The following is a 25254-nucleotide window of genomic DNA, read 5'->3' as shown; positions in this document are numbered from 1 at the left end:
ATATATTTTATATATATATACACACACACATGTGTGTGTGTGTGTGTGTGTGTGTGTGTATCTCCACACATATATAGTGTGGTCAATGATTGTCATCTGTGTAGTCCTGAATAATTTATCCAAAAGTGAAGAATAGGCTTTTCTGTATATACCTTTCCCTGTTTCATTCAGGCTTTAAATAGAAAACCAAAGCTATTCTCAAATTAGAATAATTTGATAAAAGTTTACTTATTGGTGGTTTGTAAAAGCAAAAAGAATATAGTGATCTTAAGAAAATTTGCCACTCTGAACCCTCCAAGTCCACTCCAAGGCCTAAGTGAATGGAGTAGTTACTGGAATCCGGAATTGGAGAGCTATGCAGATGGGTCTACCTGGAGAGAAGGAGTGACTTTTGCTCATGGGACACAGCTAGCCCAGAGTAATGTCTCCAGGGCGGGATGCAGAGAAATATATAACTACCTACTCTCCTCCTCCTTCCATGCCCTACTGAGACCCTCTATTGGCCTAACACAACCAGGAACCACAAAATGAAATATCCTAAAGCTGCTGCTGTAATGGGTACAAGGTAACCTCTAAGACAACAAGCTGGGTGGGATGTGAAGGGGGTCAATCTAGAGAAGCAAACAAAAGATATGTGGTGCATTATTTGTCAATGTTGCCATTACATAATTCTTGAACGAATCTTTTAAGGATAACATCTTCACCTATAAATTGATCACTTTATTTAGTTCAAGGTCAAAAACCTAGTTATGCTCTGTATTTGGTGTTTTAAACTAATATTTAGAAAAAAGCTCACAGCTTGGCCCATGGCAGGGGTGGAGCCAAGGACTTTGACCAGAAAAGCAGAAAGGACTCTCTTCAATCCCATTCCCTCTTAGCATGGTTTATCCAGACACAGTTCCTTTTCAAGCATATGCTTACACCTCCCCCAGGTTTCTGTGTTTCACTCCGGTGCCTCTCGTCCTGGATGTTGTAGGCAATCAGGCCTCTGAGACCAGATACATCCTTCCAGGCTTTGGAACACAGCCTTGTTTATCATGACACCTTCCTACATTGATCCCACTGCTGTTGCTTTAGGACTTGAGAATATTACCAAAAACAATACTCTGCCTAGTTTCTTTTTGGGAGACTATATGCTGTAGGAGCTCAGAGAGGCTTCATTATCAGGAGAGGAGCATCAGTGCTACCCAATCAGGTCTTTAACCCCAAGCAGCCCAAAATAAACACAGAAAAAATTCTGCCGTTTTCAGAATTTTTTTGTACTTCCATGGGAGTGTGTATGTGGAAGTTGGTATGCACACATATTCCTGAAGTGGGGGTATTTTTACTGGAGCAAGACATAGAAGACACCTGGTCTGGTTTGAGCTCTTTACCCTTTACCATTTCAGTCTTGCTTTTTATCATCTACACCCCTAAATCTTAAGTTTCATGTTTTCCAATGATGCAAGTGTTAAATACTAAGACTGCTTTGTAAATTTACCCAGTTAAATGTTTTATACCTTAATCACCAGGTAAGATTTTCCTTGTCTAGTTATATATATATATATATATATATATATATATATATATATATATATATATTTTTAGCCTATGTAAAATCTGTTTTAGAATCATCTTAATATGTGTTTATGCAGAAGTAAGTCGTAAGCCTTCCCAAAGAAGTATGACATTGGACCGTGGAGATATTTTTTTTTTTTTTAGTTTCTTTCACTGGGAACAGACTTTAATCAAAATAGACGCATCACAATAAACAGTATTTTTATTGAACTTCCTAAGTTATAGATCACTTTTTAGATTCTTTACCTAATTTAATTCTCTCAGCAAGACCATGGGATAAACAGTTTCATCCCCACATCCAGGATGAAAAGGCTTAGGCTAAGAAGCTTGATTTTTTCTCAGAAAATGTGGTCCTTTGTGTTTGGCCATCCCAGGTTCCACACTCTTGGTCTCTGTGTCATATATGAGTCTAGGGAAGCTGTTAACACAATGTAGTCTCCAATGCATGCCGCTACTTAGAACACTTAATAACTTCTTTTTTAAATTTCACATATCTTGCTTAGATATGCCAAGGTTTGCCCTTGATGCCCACTCAAATCTTGAAAATTGAGTCATTTATAACAAACAGCAAGAATCATAACAGCAGCATCTAAGTTGCTCAGAGTTATAAAACCAGATGCTGAACTGTAATAACTTATCTTTAGCCTCAGCATTACTCAGAGACCTCATATTACAATGGAGCCAAACTCTCCGCTCAATGGCCTTGGGTGAATCTAGCAAGAGCTTTTCAACTCATACCTTTGGACACAAAGACAACCTAAGGAGATATTTTACCCATGCCCAAATAGAGAAAGGAAGAGAAAGAAAGAGGAAGACAAAGGAAGGTGGGAGGGGGGAAGATGTGACTTTTAAAATATGAAATATACATATATTTCCTATGTATATATGGGCTTCTTGTTTAATAGGTCAACTTAGACTCTACTAAATTAGTTCAAATTTTTCTGAGATCATCATTTTTATTATGGTACTAGTAAGAAACTTAAAATCTCATCTCTTTCTACAATTGATTACTAACACAGAGTATGCAACTTGTCATGAATTTGGGAGATCTGCTCTTGATTAATGACTTGATAGCATCTCCAGATGTAAAGATGAGGGTCTTATTTTTTCATTCAATTTAGTCACAGCTTAAATAATTTTTGTTGTTAGCAATGCTTATGTTTCTAAAGCAAGATCCTATGCCTCTCTCATTGTGTGTGGAAAGATTAGACTCAAATTCGAAGAGGACGTTTTGTTAGCCTTAATATAAGGAATTGGGAAACATCATATATGAACATTCACCTGGAGACAGAATATTCTGTAAGCATGATCTTTTCCTTTCCATTTTATAATAGAAATCAAACTGAAGAAGTTCCTGGGCTTTTCCCATTAACAGTCAGCTTTCAAAGGTCTCTTAGTAAAATGTATTTCAGAAACAAATTCAGTGAAGTCAATTTTTGAACTTTCTTCCCACATTTGTGCTAACGAACAAGAAACAATCACAGCAATGAATTAATTACTCTAATAACATCTCTCATAATCACATTCTTTCAGGAACAAGGGTCTTTTTTCTTCTTGTACTGAAGAACAGCCAATCAAAATACAGATATAATTATTCTAAAAACTCCTTGCTCTCCCTTTTAATATAATTATTTTAAATATCTAGGGAGAAAAACTAAGGAGACACAATCAGAGGAGGAATTAATTACTTTATTAACTTTGCTTTTACTCAGTTTCATTTATTCACAGTTCTGGAAGGGGCCCTCCAGAGGTCATTGTTCCATGCATCTGCCACCTGTCAGGGATGCTTCAAAACCATACAGACAGATGGATAGCTTCCTAATGTTTTTGCTCCATCATTTAGGGTTTATTTTTTTTTCTTTTCTTTCTTTAATTATTCCTTTTCCTGTGCCTTCTGGTCTGTAATTGCCTGGAAGAATGACACACACACAAACACGCACACACACATTCAGGATTTCTCTAATTCCTTAAAGATAACACACTTTGTCTAAAACATCATTAAATCTACAACTTGTTTTTGGAAAAGTTATATATCTTCACATATACATTTACATTTTGAAGAGGTGAGCTTAAGTACTACAAGATGGATAATGATAGGATTCTGTAAACATTCCAGAGAGTAGAAAAAGGGGGAAAAAAGACATGTTGAGAATGCTGCCTCATTTCTACTACTGGCCATAAATTACATTTTGAACAATGACACTTACTATTATATTTTTCTTTTTAGTTCACTACATGTTTATGACATTGTAAACATTCCCTTTAAACATTTTAAAGAAATAAAAGTAAGTTGTTGTTCAAAATAAAGGTAATCATTTTTGTTTGTTTTGGTTTGTTATCTAGTGCAGTAAGTAACATTCTTTTGAAGAAAATTTTAGGATCAGTGAAAGAGGTTCTGTTTTTAGAAATATTTTGGGGACAGCTTCTCTTAACCTTGTGCCATAAAATGAATGACCATTGCAAACTAGCTCTATATTCATTTTCTTATATTTTCTAGGAGTCCATATTTTTATGAATTAAAAACTGAGCAGATGTAAGTGGTAACCATTGGGTCAACATGTAGGGCCATGATTCTAATTTTGTGGTGTTTTGAGGCAGAGAACACATAATGATTACCTGTCCAGAAACACTATGTGGTCAGGAACTTCTGTGGAACTAAATTCAAAGGATTATATATTTTAGATGTCAATCTGGATACATGTTCAAATATGTGTAGTGGGCCAGGCATAGTGGCTCATGCCTGTAATCCCAACACTTTGGGAGGCCAAGGCAGGCAGATCGCCTGAGATCAGGAGTTCAAGACCAGCCTGGCCAACATGGTGACCTGACGTCTCTACTAAGAAATACAAAAATTAGCCAGGTGTGGTGGTGGGCACCTGTAATTCCAGCTACTTGGGAACCTGAGGCAGGGAGAATTACTTGAACCCAGGAGGTGGAAATTGCAGTGAACGGAGATGCAGCAACTGCACTCCAGCCTGGGCAACAGAGCAAGACTCCATCTCAAAAAAAAAAAAAAAGAAAAGAAAAGGAAAAAATGTGTAATGATCCCAGGCATTGCCTTTATGTATCTTTTGCTCTTGTGTGTGGTTATCCTGGTGGATTAGTTATGAATACTAAAGTATCTTCAGAACTGCTTTTATTATGTTTGTTTCTCCATCTGAGCTCTTCAAGAAGGATGTTCACACATTTGTACAGGTAACTAAACTAAGGTTGTGTTCTGTCTGTTGTTTAAGGGGACATGATATCAAACCTGCCCCTAGGATACTGAAAACAGATATGTCAGCTTTTTATCTGAAGAGACAAAACACCACATAGTAGCTTAAAACAATAACCATTTTCTTTAGTTCAGCATTGAGGGTTGGCTGAGTTATCCTTCTCATACATTTGTGGTCATTTGGTAGGTTGACTTGTGGCTGGATGTTCTATTAGAACAGCCTTATTTGCAAGTGTAATGGTTAGAATTCTGGTTTATTTATGTGGGCCTTAGCATGGATTGCTTCTCTTTCTTCCACAAGGTCTCCAATCTTCAAGCAGCCTAGCTCAAGCTTTTCTACTTCATATAATTGGGTTGATATCCCCCACCCAAATTCTTGTCCACCCAGAAACTCAGTATACTGCAAATACAATTAGTTAAAATAAGTCATACTGCATTAGGATGGGCCCTAACATCAATGACCAATATCCTTAAAACAAAAGGAGAGGACAGACAGAGACAAATGGAAAGAAGAAGAGAATGAGAAGGTGGAGGTGGAGATTGGAGTGATGAAGCTACAAGGCAAAGAAAACCAAGAATTGCTAGGAGCCACCAGAAGCTAGGACAAAGCACAGAACTGATTTCCCTTCATGACACCTAAGAAGGAACTCACTCTGCTGATACGGTGATTTTAGATGTTCAGCCCCCGGGAGTGTGAGAGAATAGAAAAGTGTGGGTTGTTTTCATCAACTCTGTCCATAGCACTTAGTTATGGCAGCCCCAGGAAGCTAATACATGGTGTTTTCAAGGTTTCAAAGAAAAGAAAATGAGAGCAAGTCCAAGGTAAAAGCACTCATCAAGTTTTTGTTTGAGGCATGTTTCCTGATGTTCCATAGCCCAAAGCAACTCACAAGGTCAACCAAGTCAAAGAATGAACAATAGTCTTCACCCCTTAATAGGAAGAGCTGTAAGCCATATTGAAAGGGGCACAGACACATAGAAGCAGAACATGTGACTCTTTTTGTTGCCTTCCACCTCTGCACCTTTAAGATGTAGCTACTATCCTATCATCCATGGGTAACATATCCTAATATAAGGTTTAGGTATATATAAGGTTCTGTGGTGTATGCTCTTTAAAAAATGTCATAAAATACATTATTAGATCAACTGATTTAAAAAAATCTGGTTGAATTGAGTTTTGAGGCTCTTGAATTCACAGACCAGAAATAAAGTTTTGTGCCAGGTAATGAACTGACATTTAGATTCCAAGTGGACCCTTTGTTGTGTGAACAATTACACCCAGAAATTTTCATAATTACTCTTTTAATGTAGACATCTCTCAGAAGGTAGATTAAACCAAGAAAAGTTTCCTGAAGTCATATTTTTTCTGGTATTTTGTTTGATATTTTACTTCCTAAATGACGATCAGTTTCATGGAAAGGCGTAATTAGTAAATGACAGAGCATCTTTGTTACTGCCAATTTCTTTTGGTGCACTGGGTGGTTAAGAAAAAGTTAATTCTGTAGAATTTCTTATATATGCTTGTTCAAGTGGTCTACTCCTCACTGAAGCTTAAACATCAAAGGACTTTGTTCTTTGGAAAACCCTATAAAAGACATGAATAGACAAACTACAAAATGAGAATATAAATCATTATATAGACAAATGTACTGTATCATGTAAATTTATGAATGTGTCAATTGTACTGATGGTATGTAAGAAAACATTCCTATTCTTAGGAAATACTCATTTAAATATTAAGGGTAAAGAGTCATTATATATACAATGTATATTTTGTTCAACTAGTTCAAATATTTCAGAAAATTAATGAAGTAAACACATACACAGGATATGGGGTAAAATATTAATAATAGGTAAATATGAGCAAAAGGAAGGCAGGTATTCTTTATACTATTTTTATTTTTGTAGAATGTAAAACTAAGATGATTTCAAAATGTAAAAATTATCATTAAATATGTTTTGCTTTTTTAACAAAATCAAATGACAACCAAGTTATGTCCATTTTAATTTCTTCAGTTTTCCTCTCTGACATTACACAGTTGCTGTTTTGTTCCTGGGAAGGAGATGATGTTGCCTTCTGTGGAAAGGTTTTTATCAGGTCAGCTCCATTTAGGAAAGGCCAAGTTCTTACGGGTTTTTTACTTGTGTGGAGGGTCTAAGTAAGCAGACAATCTGTCTGTCAAGCTACACCAGATGGCCTAGCTATTAAGTTGATCTACTACACAGTGCCTACACTCTCTCAAAGGCAGGCTAATGGGTGAGGAAAGCAGGTAAGTGAAATGCCAAGGAAAATGGCAGTCAAGGCTGCAAAACATATTCTAGTCTGCTTTGTAAATAGGGAGATGGATAGAAAGTAGAAGTATTATGTTCAATGGCCCTCACTTGAACGTGAAAAATAACTTCTTCTTTATTAATAAATGACATTAGATATATTCATACATCCCTTTTATCACAGCCAACACAGTAATGCAGTCACAAACTCAGTGATGAATAAGAAAAGCTGTCAATGTCTTAAGTACCTTTTATTCAGTAACCAGTTTGTCAAGAAGGCTCAACATGGTGGGGTTTAAAAATGCAATGGCTTTTTTTTTTTTTCCAATCACTGCTTTGTAGAATATATGTTACTGTCCATTAATAAATCATGTGATTTTCACAGCTTTCCATTTACTCACAGCTATTAAAATTCGGACCATGTTAAAGCTTAAAAATCTAACTTGTTCACTAGCAATTATTAAAATTTGGTAAACTTGAAAACTTCAAATCAAGCTCAATTCAAAACTCAATTCCTCAGCATACTCTACATTGCTTCCCCATCCCCCATGCCCACTTCCACTGCCACTGCCACCAATGCAAACCTGAGATGAGAGGCTTACTGTGGAGTGACAGAGGCTTGGAAATCCATCCACCTTTTGCAATCCAGCTCTTCTGCACCTGGGCAGAGGGGAGGTATAAGTGAAATTTCTCCTTACTTTTCTAGGTAAGGTTTTAATGCTTTTGTAGGCCACCTCTGTTGTTTTTGCAACACTGACTGACCTTTGTTGTCCTCTAAATGGCAGACCTGTAAGGCCTGCTTCTCTCATGGAATGTGTGCTTAAGTTACTATATTGTGTGATTTCCCCACTCCATCTTTCCCTGATCCTAGGTTTGGAAACCTAAATGGGGCCAGGTGCCTCACGCTTTGCTACCACTTGACCCATGGCAGACTCTCATATTCTTCCCAAACTGCCCACTGCTTGTGTCAGTTTACTCTAATTCTCTTCTTATCACCTCCGATAGACCCAGCAGTAGATTTATGTGTCTCTTGCCCAAGCAAGTGTCCAACTAAGCAGTGGAAAGCTAACCCTCTCCCCATCTTGAAACAACCTCTAACTACTTTGAGTCTCCTTTCATTTTGTTTCAGAAGAGAGAAAAACCTATTCTTTCCATCAATAAACCTTGAAAGATTTAAAATTCAAACCAAATATAACATGGTCATTTTCACTGGATTTCAGATACAATGTATTTTTTTTTCTTCTGCACTCAGTCCAAAAGGTCCTGAAAATTCCTCATGGGAATCCTAGAATTCTGCATTATGAGGCTATATAAAAAGGCACCTCACCACCCACTCCCATTCCCGCCAGGGTGATGTCAAAGTAGGGATGAGTGGGGAGCTAAAACGTTCATTCTTGGTGGGCAATAGTAAGCATGCTCCTGACTCTCCCACCCTCTTCATTTTTCCTCCCACAGCACTGCCATGTCAGAGGAGATGTCTGTCCCCACTGGGTGGTGACAAGTATTGAATTTTCCTTTCCTTTCCCCAGTGGGTTAATGCCAAAGGAGTTCTAGTGGAGAGTTAGGACTTTCTCAGCCATTATGTGGTAACTGGGATATCCACCCCCTGGTGTCACCTCCTGCTATCATGTGGTGACCCAGACCTTCCAACCCTAATAGGAGGATGAGAGGGGATATCTGCTTGTTCTTAATCCAGGAGGAAAGAATCAAATCTTCCACCATTTAGTATGGTAACAGCTATAATTATTTTGTAGATATTCTTCACCAAGTTGTGGGAGTTTTTCTATATTCCTAGATTACTGAGAGTTTTTATCCTGGTATTGGATTTTGTGAAATGCTTCTTCGCGATAATACAATTTTTATTCTTCAGCCTGTTAAAGGTGGATTACATTGATTTTTAAATGTTGAACTAGACTAGCATACCTAGACTAAATCTACTGGGCATAATATATAATTCTTTTTAACACACTGTTGGATTTAAATTACTCATGTTTTTGTGAGGAATTTTGAATTTATCTTCATGAAAGACACTGGTCTATAGTTTCTTTCTTTCTTTCTTTCTTTCTTTTTTTTTTTTTTTTTGAGCTGGAGTCTCACTCTGTTGCCCAGGCTGGAGTACAGTGGCATGATCTCGGCTCACTGCAAGCTCTGCCTCCTGGATTCAAGCCATTCTCCTGCCTCAGCCTCCCCCAAATAGCTAGGACTACAGGTGCCCGCCACCACGCCTGGCTAATTTTTTGTGTTTTTAGTAGAGACGGGATTTCACTGTGTTAGCCAGATGGTCTCGATCTCCTGACCTTGTGATCTGCCCGCCTCGGCCTCCCAAAGTGCTGGGATTACAGGTGTGAGCCACCGCGCCCGGCCCTAGTTTCCTTTCTTCTAATGTCTCGGTATAGTTTTGGTACAAGGATGGTGCTGGCTTCAAAGAGTGAATTAGGATGTGTTCTCTCTTCCAATTACATTAAATGATCTAATATACTACTCAGAAGAAGATTGGAAGAATGGATTTTAAAAACATGATAAACATGCTCTAACAAAATGACTAAAAGGAACTCACTTAAAATAAAACAATATAGATAACTTTAAAGTAAAAGTATGTACAAAGGTGCACCATTTAATCATTAAGCCAGAGAAAGCAAGAGTGACCATCATACTATCAGATAAAGTAAAATCAATGCAAACAATATTAATAAAGGCAGAGCAAGCATTACATAAGAAACATCAATCCCCAAACAGGTCACAGAAATCCTAAATGAATATATACCAAAAAAGGGCCACAATTATTTGCATAAAAATGATAGAATTAAGAAAACAAAAAGGCAAATAAACAATCATAGGAGACTTCAACATCCATGTCTCAACAATTACTAGAAAAACTAGACATGAGTTTAGCAAGAATGTAGAAGAACTCAACATCATCATTAATCAATAAGATCTGATTTACATATATAGAACATTTCATTTGAAATCAGCATAGTACACTTTTCATTAGTGTGTACAGTGTACATGTAGCATGACACACCATCTGTTGGACTGTTAATAAAACCCCTCAACATATTTAAAAGAATTAAAATTTCTGAGAACAATGGAATCTGGAACTCAGTAACAGAAGTATGAGGGAAATCTCCAAATGCTTGGAAAGCAAATGACACACTTAATAATAACATAATTAAGTAATTCATGAATCAAAGAGAAAGTTTCAGGGAAAATCGCATACTACATTGAAGTGAATAAAACTACAAACTTATTAAAATATGTGGACCACAGCTCAGAAGAAAATTTATAGCACTAAATGCTCACATGAGAAAAGAATCAATATCTCAAATCAATAATTTAAGCTCCCACCTCAGTAAACTAAAAGACGAGCAAAATAAAACCAAAGAATGCTGAAACAAGTAAACTAAAAAGGTAAGATCAGAAATCAGTGAAACAAAAAACTGAATCTATTTAAAAGACCAAAAAAATTGAAACGGACTGAAAAAAAAAAGAAAAAGACATGAATTACTAATATCAGGAATGATCTGGAAGATACCATTACAGATACTGCAGTCATGATAAGGGTTATAAGGCACTATTACAACTAATTCCATACACACAAGTTTGACAACTTAGATAAATTGGACCTAATCCTCAAAAGCACATACTACCACCACTTATGTAAAATAGGTAAGTTGAATAGCCCTAAAATGTTAAGAAAATTGAATTTGCAATGTAAACTCTCATAAAAAAGAAATCTCTAAGTCTAGATTGTTTCACTGGAGACTTCTATCAAGTATTTAAAGAATTAATATCAGCACTACACAATCTCTTCCAGGAAACAGAAGAGAAGGGAAGACTTCCCAAATCATTTTATGATTTATTATTAATTTATTGTACTGACACCAAAACCAGGCAGAGAAAATACAAACAAAACAACAAAATACAATCCTTCTTATAAATACAAAAATTCTTAAGAAAATATTAAGAAATATATTTTAGCAATAGATACAAAAGAATTATACACCATTACCAAGTGAGACTTAATACATGTCTCCGAATAGCAGGAACAGAGGGGAGCTTCCTTAACTTGATAAAGAACATGCACAGATTACCTATAGCTAATATTCTAAGGGTGAAAGACTGAATATTTCCCTCCAAAGATTGGAAACAAAGAAAGAATGTCCACTTTAATCACTGCTGTTCGACATCATTCTGGAAGTCCTAGATGGAGCAATAAAACAAGTAAAGGAAAAAAAAAAAGAATATAGATCAGAAAGGAAAAAATAAAACATTTTATATTTGCAGATGACATGAAAGTCTTCATAGAAAATCTCAAATAATCTCAAAAAGCCCTTCTAAAACTAATAATTGAACTCAGCAAGGTTGCACTACACAAGAACAATGTTCAAAATCAATTGTATTTCTATATGCTTGCAATGAATGCATGGAAACTGAAATAACCATTTATAATAGCTCAAATAATGAAATACTTAGGTGTAAATCTACACAAATATATAAAGGACTTCGATTTTGAAAATTAGCGCGATATTATTAGACATAAATTGTATTTAGTTGTCCATATGTCTGTCTGTCCTTCACCGATTACAGTTCTGTAGCAGAAGCCATTTAAACATCTTTGTATGGCAGTATTCAGCAGTCTTATTGCTTAAATGTTACAAGTGTTTTGCAAAGAGATAAAGAAGTTGAAATAAATAGTGACAGGCATGTATTTAGAAGTTTGAAATGTAGAATTTAGTTTGGTACTTAAACACTTTCTAATCACAAAGAAAACCGATTTTGACAATAGATGCCAGCACTGTCCTCCGATTCCCGTGTCATCGTGAAGGCTGGAATTCATTGTGATTGGAATCTCCAGATTGCCTTATAGCTTTCTCTATGACCCTTCTACATTATCTGCTAAACAGTCCTGAACTTTAGCTCTGCAAAAAAGGAGTAGTATTGGGGGACTAATGTAAGAAGATAAGAAAAAAAAAAGTTTGGATATGTAGGAAGCTTGTGGGAGGGAAGGTAGTTGTTCAGATACAGAGCTGTGTCTCCTGACTCACTATTTGCCTTTTTACGAAAGGAGCTACCTCCTCATCCTAAGAACAAAGAGCAGTTGGCTAATTAGTGTCCTTAAATTCCCTCAAGGAAAGTTATTTCGATAGCTGTGACCTTTGTTTCAGTTGAAATTTTTGATCTCTCTTTCTCCTGTGACTTCAATTTTTGCTTTTGGTTATGATAACTTATATAATTTCACATTTTTAATTATACAGTTCTTAAAGGCAAAAATGTGGCATTATACACCTCTATAGCCTTCACAGCACAACACAGCTACAGGCTTTGCTCATAGTAGGGGTCCAAAAATATTGGAGAAAAGAAATAAAAAGTGTTTGTTTATTGCCTAGCAAAGCACTGTGTTACATTGTGGGATCACACCAGTGAATAAAGCTGGCATTTAAGTGTTAGAAGGCACACATCAAAATAATAATCACATATACTAATGTAAACTCATAAAATATTATAAATGGCATTAAGGGAGTAAATGTTAACTATACTATGGCTAGAGTTGGAGTGAGGATTATGGCCAGATTTAGAAAAGCCATCTATGAAATGATATTTAAGTTCTCTGGTCTGAGAACTTGGCCAGGTATAAGCCAAAGAAAAGAGCATTCTAGCAAGAATGAACAACTTTAGTGAAAAGTAGGCAGGAACTTGAGGAACTGAAATAAATTAACAGAACCGAATTAGGAGTTTAATTTCTCCCTCTCACCTTAATCCTCCATTTTTCCTCTATGTAAGAAATGAGAAGGTGCTCATCCCCCAAGGAAATTAAGCAGTTCATCAGGAAGCAGCACTAGTGCAAAACATTAACAAGTATCCCCTTGATTATCTAAAGAAATATTTCTCTCTGTTAAAAAAGAAGTCTTATTATTCCTCAAAATTGGGGAAACTTAAATAAATATTGAAGTGACTTTGATGTAAAAACGGTTGAAATGTCTTTCTTATTCTAATTGTATTTTTCTCTTCAGAATGTAATCACTGACCATTACTGCCCTTAGTTGCAGCCTACACATTCTTTCATATTTTGTGAAGTTCATTTTTCTCATTTGGCAATTTTAAATCAAGTAAAGTCTAACATTTTTTAGTTTTCCGAAGTAGAAATATAGTTAACAAACTGCTCTTATCAAATTGTCGAAGACTAAGATATATATGCAAAGAAATTTATTGTAACTGAATTGTATGTGATTTAAAATTAGTTATCAACGGATTTAAAATAAATTGATTTTTTCACCTCCTTGATATTGTCAAAATCTATTCTTTTTTTAAATGATATTTTAAAAGGCTTTATCATTAAGAAAGAGAAATAACTAGTGAGACCCTAATCAACCTTAACACATACATAATAGCCATCGCTGCTATTATTATCAGCCATCGATGTTCCAAATAATTTGAAAGCATAAAGAAGACACAGTTTTCTCACAGTAGGAGTCAAGCCAAGTAGAATAAATACTAGGTGAAAATTCTAGAGAATTTTATGAGAGGTAATTTGTACATTCTTTCATCTCTTTTTGGTTTCTTTTTCAACTTGGGAAATTATCTAGACTAGCCTTTTGTATCTACTTTTATTATAATTGTCAAATAAGGCCTCTGGCTTAGTATCCTCATAGAAACAGCAGCTTCTATTAACCATCTGTTGTTCCTTTAATTATGGTTTCTGTAATGATTGTGAAAGAATAGAGATGAAAATTTGATAAATTGGGGAGCACTAGACCAGAAGCATTCATGTATATTAGTCTGAAAAAAGCACTTCTATTAGACAACTTTCTATTCCACATTCAAAAATTCATCAGAAAGTGATATAAAAGAAAAATTGATCTGCCTTTGACACTGAGTCTTAATGTATGATTGTGTTCAATATTTCTTAGGTTTGGAATATGTTGAAGGAACCTCACACAAGCAGAATATGGTAAGTAGATGAGAGTTTTATGAATAATAATTATAACTATTTGGGCCTCATAGTTAATTTCTACCATACTCCATGAGAAAGATATGCCGATGAATTTTCCTTCCTTGCTATAGTCAGCAGAAATTGAATTAGAGATAAGCCAGATCAATGTTTCTTTCCAGAAAATCCCTGATGCCACCATAAACCTTCCATATTTTATGTTTTCCTGGAAGTTTTAGAAAAGTACAACTGAACCCACACTTTAAAGATACCCCATTTCACATGGCAAAAATATAAAAATTACTACCATTGTAATCAGGCCTCCTGAACACTCTCAGGCTGTGAATAAATCAGTCATGCATTTTGAGTTTCATTTCACATTTTCTTCTTCAAAAATAGGTGTTTAGGCAATATATTATGGTGAAAAGATAATTGGATAATTCTGTATCCTGCTTGAAAAATTTAATGACTGTGAGATGCTGGGAAAGTTATTCTTGCTCTTTTAGTCTAGGTTTTCTCAACAATTAAAAACTATCAGTCGAGGCTTCAAAATAATCTATGATTTTTCTTTTCACTTCTTTCAAAATTTTATGTTTGTCTTTGGTAGCTAAAGTTTCATTATGATGGGTCTTTTTGTGATTTTCTTCCTGTTGCATTTTATGTTGAATAGAATGGCTTCATACAAACTTGCCTTTATTGTCTTCATATGTTTTAAAAAATTCTGTGTCTTTGCTTTTAAAATATACCTTTGATCACATATATTTCTTTTTTTTTTCTGCTAGAAATCGATTTGGAGGTACCATTGGCTATGTCTCTGTCATCACTGTTTTTTATTTATATTTTCTTTGTTCCCCTGTATGCCATTATATGCACTATTTTTTTCTTTCAATATGTAATAGCTTTATTGAAACATAATTTATATATCATATTACTTACCAATTTAAGGTGTATAAGTCAATGGTTTTTAGTATAGTCACAGTTTTCAACCACAGTCAATTTTTGAATATTTTCATTGCCCCATAAAGAAACCTCATAACCATTAGTCACACCTCATTTCCCATAAATTGGCCCTCAGCCATAGATAATTACTAACCTACTATCTGTCTCTATAGATTTTCATATTTTGACATGTAATAAAAATGGAATCATATAATACAAGACCCTTTGTGATTACTGTTTTCAGTTAGCATGTTTTCAAGATCTATTCATATTGTATCATGTCAGTACTTCATTACTTTTTATTGCCAAATAATACTTATTATATGGGTAGAATACATTTATTTATCCATTCATTAGCTGATGGGGTTTTGGATTGTTTCCACTTTTTTGACTATCATAAATGACGCCACTGCGAATATTTGTTATAGACTGAATTGTGTCCCTCCAATGCTCATATGTTGAAGCCCTAACTCATGTTCCTTAGAATGTTTTTCTATTTGTAGATAGGACCATTAAAGAGGCAAGTTAAAATGGAGTGCTCAGGGTGGGTACTAATCAAATATGGCTGGTATCCTTATAAGAGGAGGTTAGGACGCAGACCACATAGAAAGATTAATAATACCATGTGAAGACACCAGAAAAAGAACACTATCTACAAGCCAAGGAGAGAGACTTCAGAACAAACAACCTGTCTGACACCTTGATTTCCGGCTCCCAGCCTCCTGAAATGTGAGAAAATAAATTTCTATTGTTTAGGCTACTTAGTCTGTGGTATTTGTTACAGCAGCTGTAGACAAATACATTATTCACAAACAAGTTTTTGTGTAGAGGTATGTTTCATTTCTCTTAAGTATATACATAGGAGTGAAATTGTTGGTCATATGCTAACAGTGTGCTTAAACTCTTAAGCAATGGTCAGACTGTTTTCTAACATGTCTGCACAGTTTAAATTGCCATCAGTAGTAGAAGAGGATTCCAAGTTCTCCACATCCTTTTTTTTTTTCCCTCTCTCTTCTTTTTTTGGTATAAACATCTTAGCAAATATGAAGTGTCATATTGAAGGAAACCACATAACTCAAGATTATGAAGACTTACTTCTATGTTTTCTTCTACAATTTTTATATTTTCAGCACTTACTTTTAAGTGTGTGATTCATTTGGGGTTATTTTTTATGTACAATGTGAGGAAAGAGTATATATTCCTGGTTTTGCATATGGATATCTAGCTCTTTCACCACAGTTTGTTGAGAAGACTATTCTTTCTCTCACTGAACTGTCTCTGCCTTGTCGAAAATTAATAGTTACTTGAAAATTTATTTCTGATCTCTATTCCATTACTCTTTATGTCTGTCCTTCTGCTAGTATCAAACAGTCTTTATTACTGTAGCTTTGTAGTACATTTTGAAATAAGGAGTGTGATCCAAATGTTGTCTTTTTTAAAAAGTATATTTTAGTGATTCTAGGTCCCTTGCAGTTCCATATTGTATTAGTTCATTTTCACACTGCTATAAAGAATACCTGAGACTGGGTAATTTGTAAAGGGAAGAGTTGTAATTAACTCACCATTCTGCATGGCTGGGGAAGCCTCCGGAAACTGACAATCATGGTGGAAGGTGAAGGGGAAGCAAGGCACATCTTATATGGCGGTAGGAGAAAGAGAGAGGGGGGAAGTGCCAGACACTTAACAATCAGATCTCATGAGAACTCACTATCACAAGAACAGTATGGGGGAAACTGCCCCATCATCAAATCACCTCCCACCAGCTCCCTCCCTCAACACCTGGAGATGACAATTCCAGATGAGATTTGAGTGGGGACACAGAGACAAATGATATCAATATGAATTTTAGGATCAATTTGCAATGTGCACAAAAAAAAGCTTAGATTTTGATAGAATTTTGTTGAATCTATAAACTTGGGAAGTATCACCATCCTGACAATACTAAATCTTCTGATCTATAAAAATGGTATGCCTTTTCACTTATTTAGGTCTTCTTTAATTTCCTTAACAATGCTTTATAGTTTGCAGAATATAAGCTTTGTATGTCTTTTGTTAAATTAATTCCTAAGTGTGTTGACCATGTAGATTTTTCACAGATGCTTGCTTGTCAAGCGTTTTGTAAATGAGGATTTAATTTTATAAAATTCATTTTCTGAATGTATTGGGAAGTTTTTGTATTTTATTCTACTGACATAGTGTATCAACTGATACAAACAAATTAATTGATTAATAAATTAATTGATTTTAGAGTATTTAAAAATTGCACACCTGGGATAAATCCCAGTTGGTCATGGTGTATAATCCTTTGTATGGGTTTGGTTTTCGTTTTTTTTTTTCTTTTTTCAGAGCTAGCTGAGGTTTTATTTTGGATCAAAAACAACAACAACAACAACAACAACAAACAACAAAAGCAATTGAATTGTTTTGCAGCTGGAGGCATGGGCAAGGGTGGGGGCTGAGAGCTAGGGCTGAGCCTTAGGTGAGTCTCCTGTTCCCTGTACTCCCCTGCACAGTGACCTCCCTCCTGGGCTCTGGGGCAGCCTCAGGAGGGGCAGGCTGGGAGTGGCTGCTGCAGCTGTTCACTTGGGCAAAACGTCGGGGGACTTGGACACCAGCTTCCCATCACAGCTCTCGATCTTCTTCACAACCACGGCCCTGGTAGAGCTGGTGCGACTGAAGGAGCTGAAGCCTGCACCAGAGTCAAAGCTGCAGCCCACACCGTAGCTGAGGCTGGGTCTTGTGAAACCCCCATAGGAGGAGCTCAGGTCACCTGCATAGCCTCTGATGGTCTTAGTATGGTTACTCATGTTCTGCATCCCAGACTCCAGCCATCTCTCCTTGCCCTCCAGCAGCTTCCTGTAGGTAGTGATCTCGATGTCCAGGGCCAGCTTGACATTCATCATCTCCTGGTACTCCTGCAGCTGCTGCTCCATGTCCTGCGTGGCCCGCTGCAGGGCTGCCTCCAGCTCCCACAGCTTGGTGTTGACATACTTAACTGCCAGCTCTCCACGCTGCTCGGCATCTGCGATGGCAGCCTCCAGGGAAACCTTCTGGCCTTTGAGGTCCTCAATCTCAGCCTGGAGCTGGCTGATGTTCTGGTTCATCTTGGAGATCCCAGTCTTTGTATGTGACAGGTCATCACGGTGCTTCCCAGCCAGCGACGGCAGCTCCTCATACCTGATCTGGTGCATACTCTGAGCCTCCGCCTGTCTGCGGTTGGCGATCTCCTCGTACTGCGCCTTGACCTCAGTGATGATACTGTCCGTCGTGTCCAGGGAGCGGCAGTTGTCCATGGACAGCACCACATATGTGTCTGAGATCTGGGACTGCAGCTCCCAGATCTCCTCTTCATACAGCTGCCTGAGGAAGGTGATCTCCTCAGTCAGCCCTTCCATGTGAGACTCCAGCTCTACCTTGTTCATGTAAGCTTCATCCGCATCCTTCTTGATGAGGACAAATTCATTCTCCATCTTGTATGCTTATTGATCTCATCCTCATACTTGTTCTTGAAGTCCTCCACCAGCCCCTGCATGTTGCCAAGCTCTGCCTCCAGCTTCAGCTTCTCCCAGCCCAGAGTCTCCAGCTGCGGCCTGAGGTTGTTGATGTAGCTCTCCAACATGTTGTCCATGTTGCTTCCAGCCATCTTCTGCTGCTGCAGAAGGCTCCACTTGGTCTCCAGCATCTTGTTCTTCTGCTGTAGGAATCGTACCTTGTCGACGTAGGAGGCAAACTTGTTGAGGGTCTTGATCTGCTCCTGAAAGGACACAAAGATACAAAAATGCGTACCCTCCCTTCCTCCCCCCGATGTTGCTAAACTCTTTGTTCTGCTTTCTAATCTCTGCACGTACCAGAGGTTTCGTAAGTTCTGTAAGTACATGTTTTTCTTTCTGAGGCCAGGTCACAAGGAATGTTTAAGTAAGATAGCCAGGTCACAAGGTGTGTTTAAGCAAGATAGCCATAAACTGGTTGTGCAACCTGACGCAATATAATTAACTGCCTTTGTGTAAAACTGCTCTTCCGCCTCAAGGGTTGTACTGAAATATCAGAAATGGCGGGAACCAATCATAGTTTGCCAAATCGCTTTGTTCAAACTCCAGCCAACCATACCTCTAATTTGTATAATGATTCTATGCCTACTTTCCTTAGACTATATAACATTGTTCGGAGCTCAGTGGGGGAGCTCTCCTGCCCGGCTCGTTTCACGAGCAAGTGAGAGCTCCAGGTTCGAACTTGTAATAAAGATCCTTGCTGCTTAGCTTTGACTCTGGACTCTGGTGGTCTTCTTTGGGGAATAAACGGTCTGGGCATAACACTCCTTCTCCTGGGTGCGCACAACCTGGATGTTGGGGTCCACCTCCAGGTTAAGGGGACTCAGCTGGCTCTGGTTGAGCATGATGGTGGTGATGCCTCCCAGGCCCCTGGCCCCAGCATAGCTTCCGCCCAGGCCACCCTAGAAGCTTCTGCTGCCCACTGGGAAGAAGCTCGAGGAGCTGATGTGGGCACCGGGCCCACTCGTGTAGGAGTGGCTGTTGAAGGCCGGAGGGCCAGAGGTGGACACCTTGTAGGACTTCTGGGTCACCTGGATGGACATGGTGGAGGCAGGTGGGCTGAACCAGGCGGAAATTCCAGAAGGAGCAGAGAAGTTGATTCTTGGTCTGGGTTTGATTTTCTAGTAATTTGTTGAGGACTTTTTTTCTCTTTATTTATTAAAATTTTGGTCTCCAGTTTTCTTCTCTTATAATTTGTCTTGTTTCATATTAAGATAATCAAACGAGTTGGATGAGAAAATTCTGTTTCTCATCAGGGTATTCTGTTTTTTGGAAGAATAGGTGAGGTATCATTATTAACTCTTCTTTAAATGTTTGGAAGAATTCACCAGTAAAACTATCTTGGTTTGTAATCTTTGTGAAAAGTTTTTAAAACTACTTTTCCATCCCTTTCCTTGTATAGGTCTATTAATATTTTTATTACATCTTGAATCCAGTTTTGATCATTTGTATCTCTCTCAAAATTTGTTATTTTAAGCTGATTTTTCTAATTTTATGGTATAGTTTTTCATGGCATTTTCTTACAATTATTTTTATCTCTGCAAGCTCAGTATTAATGTTCCTTCTTTTTCAGATTTTTGTAATTTGAGTTATTCTTTTTCTTGGACAGTCTAGCTAAATAGCTAAAGGTTGGCCCATTTTCTTTTCTATTTTCAAAGAATCAACTTTCAATTTCGATGATTTATTTACTGTTTATAAAAGTTAAACAGGTAAAAAATGAATAAAAATAATTCTCTATTTCATTAATTTTTACTGAGATCTTTATTATTTGCTCTTTCTGCTTGCTTTAGGTTTAGTTTGCTCTTTTTTCCCCAATAGCTTATGGTGGAAAGTTAGATTATTGATTGAAGTTTTGTCTTCTTTTTAAACACAAGCATTTAGAGCTTTTCTTTTCCCTCTAAGGACTGCCTTAGCTGTACCTCCTGTGTGTATGCGTATACATGTGTTTCAATGTAGATTTGAATTACTTCCTGAGATTACTTGATGTCATCCAGAAGTACTTCCTTTAACATTTTTTAAAAGATGAGTCAGTTAGCAGTGAATTCTATCAGTTTTGTTTACCTGGGAATAGCTTCATTTTATCTTTATATTTTTCAACTTTTTGTTAATATCTTATATTGGTATGGTATATTTGTCACAATTAAGTAATCAATAATAATATAGTATTATTAACTAAAGTCCATAGTTTATTCAGATTTCCTTTGTTTTTACCTAACATTCTTTTTCTGTCCCAGTGTCGCACCTAAGCTATCATATTACATAATTTTTGTGTTTCCTTACATTTTCCCCTAGCAATGACAGTATTTTAGAACTTCCTTGTTTTTAATGACCTTGATGGTTTTCAGGTATACTGATTAGGTTTGCCATATCATGCCACTATTGGAGTTTTTCTGATGCTTTACTCATGAGTAGACTGGAATAATGCATTTTTTTCTTCATTTTTGCAAGGTAGTTTTATTGGATATAACATTTTTGATTGACAGTTGCTTTTCTTTTCTTTCAGTAGTTTGAATATTGTTTCTTATGAGAAATCAGCTGTTATTCTCATTGGGATTCCTTTTATGAGTAGTCGCTTACTTTTACTGCTTTCAAGATTTTCCCTTTGTCTGTGTCATTGATGCCATGATGGCTCTGATACAGATCCCTTTGTTGCTAACCTACTTGGCATTTCTCTCACTTCTTTTATTGGTTGGTTGTTTTTATCGTCTAGTTTGGGAAGCTCTCAGCCATTATTTCTCAAATATTTTTTTCAGCTTTTTTTGTCTCTCTCCTCTCCTGCTACTCTTATTCTTGGTAAACTACATGGAATCCCGAATTTCTCTGAGCTCTGTCAATTTATTTTTAGTTTTATTTTAGTTATGTATTTCTAATTGTATAATGCCTAAAGATCTCTCTTTAAATCCACTGATTCCTTTTTCTGCCATTTCAAATCTACTTTAGCTCCTCTAGCAAATTTTAAAATTTTACTTGTATCACTTTTTAACTCTAAAATTTATTTATTTTTAAACAATTTCAGTTATTTCACTAACGTTTCCTATTCAATGAAACACTGTAATCATGGCTTTCCTTAATTCTTAAGCACAGTTTTCTTTAGTTCTTTGAATATATTTATGATAGATAGCTGCTTTGAAGTTTCCTCTGTTGAATTGTACACCTGGGCCTCTTCACAGTCAGTTTTTGTTTTCTACTTGTCAGGCCTCTGAGCCCAAGCCAAGCCATGGCATTCCCTGTGACTTGCAGGTATACGCCCAGATGGCCTAAAGTAACTGAAGAATTACAAAAGAAGCAAAAATACCCTCCCCTGCCTTAACTGATAACATTCCATCACAAAAGAAGTGAAAATGGCCAGTCCTTGCCTTAAATGATGACATTACCTTGTGAAACTCCTTTTCCTGGCTCATCTTGGCTCAAAAAGCTCCCCCACTGAGCACCTTGTGACCCCCACTCCTGCCAGAGAACCCCCCTTTGACTGTAATTTCCTTTACCTACCCAAATCCTATAAAACGGCCCCACCCTATCTCCCTTCCCTGACTCAGCCCCCCTGCACCCAGGTGATTCAAAAGCTTTATTGCTCACACAAAGCCTGTTTGATGGTCTCTTCACACGGACATGCATGACACTACTTTTTTTTTTTTCCATGCATAGGTCAAATACCCCTGTTTCTTTGTACACCTTACTTTGTTGTTGTTAAAAATTGGGAGATTTTAGGGAATATATTATGGCAACTCTAGAGAGCGACCCCACTCCTCTGGAGCTTGATGTTATTACTGTTTGCTTATTTATTTGTTTAGTGACCTGGCTGGACTATTTGAGTGAAGGCTGTTTTCCCTGCAGTGTGAAGCTTCTAATATCACTCAAGTTTTGGGCTTGTACAAGGTTACCCTGGGATGACTGTTGTTTTATCAGGACTGTCTTTAGCTATCTCTTTCTTTGATGTCTCTATTTAGCTGTCTGCCTCTGTTGGTATCACACACAGCTGTTAGACTCCAGAAATAGCCAGTAAATTGCTATATTTTTTTCAACGATGCACTGGAACATAAATTGCTCCACGATTATAGCCAATTAAATGCAGGTCCCTCTGTAAGGGTAGTTTTTGGGGCCAGTCTTTGGGGTTTCTCCTAACACCCAGAGAGCTCATCTTAGCTGCCTTTCCCCCTGGTTTTCTCTGGTAAAATAACTGAGCTATAATTTAGCCTGTGGCTGATATGGAGTTACCAGCCTCCACTTAATTACTTAACACCAAAACTCACTGTTTTCAAGAGTACCCTTAGTCTTGAATTCCTCCATACTGTGTTCTAAATAACACCAGTTAGTTCATTTAGGGAGAACTTCAGAGCTGTCTGTTCTTATGACCTGCCTCATCCTGAAGAAAATCTCCATGCCATCACTCCTGACTTGTGAGTATGACTTTACTTAGCTTGTCCCTTTGGGCATGGAATTTCTCCCTCAAGTGGGCTAAAGAGAAGGTGACTGAGGACTTAATAATCTGACCTGCCACTTCTGAAATAGAGATGGCACCCTGTAAGTCGGGAGTAAGTATAGGAGAGAGCCCCTAGTCTAAACCGACTCATCTGAAATTTAATCTCCGCATTACAGAGATAGGCAATTAGAGTGAGAATGATCTTCTTGGCAATGTCCATTTGGAGCAAAGTGTCTGTCACACTCAGCTGGGTTGGAGGGAGCAGCAGTTTTGCTCTTCTTACTTTTGTTCTTCAAACAGTTTTGCTCTTCAAACTTTTGTTCTTCTTAGTGAGATGTACTTGATTTTCTTGAATAAATATTCTTCACATGCTGTATGCCATTATGACAATTTCTGGGGACTTTAAATGGTTGCTTTAGAAATTATTTTCATCACTTAGGATTGTTTCACTGAGTAATAGGTCTATAGAGCTGTTCACACTGACATCCCATAAGCAGATTCTCTTTTTTTCCCTATTTTTCTTTCATTTATATAATCCAAACTTTAAATATCCACAATACTCTAAATGTGTAAATATCAATTGCTGTGTGGTTTATTTCTAGAATATCTCCAGCTCATTTTCAGACATTTAGGTAATTTTTAATAGTCCCTAATCTCTACACCTGAAAATTTTTGAGTTTGCTTCTAGTTTATTTAAACTTGGTCATTATAGACTGTTTTATAATCTCATATTTTTGTGGTAAAATATATATAACATAACATTTACCATTTTAACCATTTTAAGTATACATTCAGTGGTAGTAAGCGTATGTACTTTGTTGTGCTCTAATAACTTTAGTATATGTTTCTTTCTATGTTATTTCTGGTTTTGTTCATGATACCTAATTTTGTGTGTTTGTGGAGTTTTTAAGGTGAATTCCTGATTTTCCTGCAAACATATTTGCAGGGAAACCCACACTAGAAATCCTGTAAAGGGCCTCTGTGTCCCTGCCTTCTACTCCATGAACCTACATCTTAAGAAGAAAACAAACTCATGTACTCACTGGTCAATACAATCCTACCTTCTTTTCATCTTTCAGGAATTGTGTACAATTTCTGAAGCACAAAGAAGTCTATATTTTGTATTCCAGCAAATAGTAATAAACTTATTTATTTTAATAGCTTTTGGAAAATAATAGTAAAATTTAACATGTGTTTGGACAAATAATTTGAAATCAATATATGATGTATTGATAATATATGTATGACTTCGAAAATCAGAAAGTTAAGAGTGAATTATTCAATAAATTGTGTTAAGACAATCATGTAAGAGCTTGAACAATTGGGAACAATTTTTAGATCAAGTTTAAGAGGCAGGCTTCTTTAATCATAAAACAAACAGGAAAAAAATGATATATGATATATTTGACAATGTAAAATTGAATGTTTCAACATCAAAAATGTCATAAATAACTGCAAAACACACAGAATTGGGAAAATAAGTTTAGAATACTTGCTTTCATATTGGAAAATCTTAATAATACAAATGATACAGTGCAAGCTGTAAATATCACATTTGAGAATATTATTTGCATAAAACATAATTGAATACAATGATACTGTATATAGATGTCAACTAATAAATTACTTGAAATAATAATGCTAATGTAGTGAAGTCTAATAATATTAATGTTTAAAACATAAACTTTCCTGTATATGGCTTAGTTTAGATGTATGATCAGATAAAGTTTATTTGACCTAATATCAAAAATATAAATTATCCAGAAAAAGTATTAAAAAGAAATATATAGGACACATACTAAAAGAAGTGTTAATTTATTTCAAAAAACAAAATAAAATTGGGTAAATTAAAACATAGTTTTGGACAAAAATATTTTAAACATGTCAGTTCTTCCTAAAATAAAATCATTTACAAACAAGCATATATAATTAGGACACCCACATGAGAAGAGGGAATATTGAGGGAGGAGATTGAAAAATACTACTAAAGATTATCCAAAAGAATGTAAGATCCTATAAAATATGAGTAATAGGAGAAGTCTAGTTTTAGTAAATATCAAAAATATAACAGTATTAAACACAACTAAAGCAGGTGAATGAACTGGACTAGAGAGTCTAATAATATATCCTGATTTACGGGGAACATAGAATATGCACTTTAAATCATTGTGGGAAAACATGTATCAAATTAATAATGAAAGAACAAAGGACTAACTAGCTCTTTGAAGGAAGATTATACAGTTGGACATTTTTGCCAAAATCATACAGATGGCTCCAATTTTAAAATAAAGAAATGTAGAATAAGCAGAAATTATTGAATAATTAATTAACCTTCAATATCTCACAATCCTTATACCTTTGAGCGTGTTGTGAAACT

General features: G+C 36.3%; 1 long non-coding RNA gene and 1 pseudogene across 1 annotated transcript in view; both read right to left on the bottom strand.

Moving 5' to 3' along the window:
• LOC123571921 (uncharacterized) overlaps positions 1-25254 on the bottom strand; it is a 508559-nt gene that overhangs the window by 316941 nt on the left and 166364 nt on the right. The gene's annotated exons all lie outside the window — the stretch shown is intronic.
• LOC102138447 (keratin, type II cytoskeletal 8-like) lies at positions 17194-19500 on the bottom strand (annotated as a pseudogene).

This window comes from Macaca fascicularis, chromosome 2 (genome assembly GCF_037993035.2).
Source record: "Macaca fascicularis isolate 582-1 chromosome 2, T2T-MFA8v1.1".
Taxonomy (NCBI): domain Eukaryota; kingdom Metazoa; phylum Chordata; class Mammalia; order Primates; family Cercopithecidae; genus Macaca; species Macaca fascicularis.
Note: the sequence above shows the minus strand (reverse complement) of the source record. Positions and strands in the feature narration are given on the sequence as shown.